General features: G+C 42.3%; 1 non-coding gene across 1 annotated transcript; it reads left to right on the forward strand.

The window, feature by feature from the left end:
* Positions 1-1629: 1629 nt before the first annotated feature.
* Positions 1630-1769, forward strand: LOC115871610. Its single transcript, XR_004047380.1, has one exon. It is a non-coding gene; the product is annotated as a small nucleolar RNA SNORA48 (small nucleolar RNA).
* Positions 1770-2577: the final 808 nt, after the last annotated feature.

Consider the following 2577-nt stretch of genomic DNA (forward strand, 5'->3'; position numbering starts at 1 on the left):
TCCTTCTCTCGTTATTCTCTTTACCATCAAAGTCAATCTTAGTGAGCACAGTTGTATTTTTCCCCTTTATTTCCCTTTCTTTTCTTTTTCTTCCTTTCTTCTCTCTCTTGGTTCTCTTCTCTCTTTCTTCTTTTCTATTTCACTCCTCTCCCTCTCTTTCCTTCCACATGCTGGGAGAGCTACAGCCTTCCCTCTGTGACAGTGCTGCACATGACACGAGGCAGTGCTACATATGGCATGTCACTGGGCTCTGCTATGTCTTTATCTATTTTTGTCTTGTCTTCGCTTTTTTCTGTTTCGTTTGTTCTTCTTTCATTTTTTCTTCTTTTCTCCTCTTCTTATATCTCTTCTCTTCTCTCTTTCCTCCCCAAATCTCAGCAGATTCAGTTTTTCTTTTTTGTTGTTTTCTTTTTTTGACTGTTTTTACTTTTGTTTAGTCTTTGTATTTTTGCGGGGGTTAATGGGTGTTAGTTTGCTTGGTATTTTTGACCCATCTTTGTTTTCATTTCTCTCTCATTTTCTTCTCTTCTCCCTCACTTTCCTTTCAAAAGCCACTATCAGCCTCCAGGCAACTCCCTTCCACCAAGGGCAACTCTGAAGTCACAGTTGGGGGAGCTCTTGCCCACACTTGTTGGTGTTACGTGCAGCTGGAGAAATCACACCAGTCCTCCTCTATACCCCAAGTGGCTGGGTGTTCTCCCCTTCAAATTGCTGGGGGAACTCCAGCCTAAACCTTGAGGCCCTACAAGTGACTGGGGGAATTCCTACCTACCACCCATCGGTGGTGCTCCATGCTGCTGTGGGAATTTCCGCCCGAACTCCACGGGGATCTCTCTGACTAGGGTAATTCCACATTACATCTATGGTTCTCTAAACCAAGAAGGGTACACCCACATGCCCTCCATGGCACTCCAGTTGCACAGTGAAACACCACACACCACCCGAGGCACTCCAAGCATCGTGAGACAAACCCCTATGTCTTATTTAGAGATCAGACAGTGAAACAGCACCTTCGTGGGCCCACAAAAACCTGTTATCCAACTCACATTCCAAATAATGGAATACTGGTCAACTAGGGTAAGAGTGAAACCACAGGAAGATACAGTGTTAACCTGATCCCCCAGTACAGCTACCTGCAGGTAGTTTGTAGAAGCACTCATAAGAGTCCCCCAAGAGAGAGCCCAATGCTGTTTGACTCTGGAAAATGGCTCTAGGATCCTCTAAAACAACGTGTAAACAGCAAGCAGCCCCAACAGCTTCAACTAAAAAGCAGGAGAAACAAAAGACCATGCCAGAAGAAGTCACGAACCTAATGATGTACATAGAAGTAACAGATATTGACCTGCCACAGAAAGAAATTTTCAGAATGCTGCTTGGAATCATACAGGATATGAGGGAAGCAATACAGAAAAAAGATGAAATGATAGAGGAGATAAAGGAAATGCACCAAAGGGAAATACAAGACTTAAGGGATGAAATAACAAAACCCAGTGGCAAAATGAGAGACTTTGCCAACAGACTTGAGGAGGCAGAGAATGGCACCAGTGACCTAGAGAATAACCAAGAAGACCTCAACAAACGACAAAGGAAGCCAAATAAGACAATCAGAGAAGCTGAAGAAAACCTGAGAGCCTGGCTATGGGCAAAGAGAACTAATTGGTGGTGGTGCTCTTATATCAGTGAAGGGCAGAGCAGACTGGCAGACGTTTGTTCATCGTAGCTTGATGCCTAGATAATGGCCAGAGCTGTTTCATGCCTAGGGCACATTAAAAAAATAAAACCTGAGAGCCATTGTCTGATACTATGAATAGGAACAATATTTGAATAATTGGACTACCAGAACAAGAAACGACAAGAAATCAACAGAGAAAATAGCGAGGGAATTCTTAGAGGAAAACTTCCCCAGCTTAATAAAAGAAAATCAGGCAACCACTCAGGAGGCTGAAAGAACACCAGCCAGACTGAATCCCAAGAAGTCACCAAGACACATAATAGTTAAATCATCCAACTATGAGGAAAAGGAGAAGATCATAAGAACAGGTAGTGAAAAGCAAATAGTCATGTAAAAAGGTGCCTCAATAAGAGTATGTTCAGACCTATCAGCAGACATTATAAAGAAGAGGAGGGAATGGAATAACATATTCCAAAAATTAAAGGAAAACAATGCAAACCCAAGAATACTATACTCGGCCAAATTACATATTAAGATAGAGAAGTAAGAGCCTTCCCAGACAAGGAAAAACTCAAAGAATACATAAAAAGAAACCCAGCCCTATAAAAAAATCCTTGCCAATCCAGTATGGACAGAAGATCAACACTCACCAATGGTAAATAAGAGACCATCACATAGAACAACTCCACCCATAGGGCAACAAGGAGAAAACGGACCCCAAGATAGCATTAGCTCAATAGTGGAAAGAAGGCAAAAATGAACCACACACACACAACACAAATGGATAAGATAGGTAGGTAGGAAAATACCCAACCAAAAGGTACAAGATGACATCACAGATTCCACTGGTGGATGTAATAAAACTGAATATCAATGGCCTGAACTCAGGCATTAAAAGGCAGAGG

This window comes from Echinops telfairi, unplaced genomic scaffold, assembly GCF_000313985.2.
Source record: "Echinops telfairi isolate 266 unplaced genomic scaffold, ASM31398v2 ScPeMD7_7138;HRSCAF=8121, whole genome shotgun sequence".
In the NCBI taxonomy this organism is placed as follows: Eukaryota; Metazoa; Chordata; class Mammalia; order Afrosoricida; family Tenrecidae; genus Echinops; species Echinops telfairi.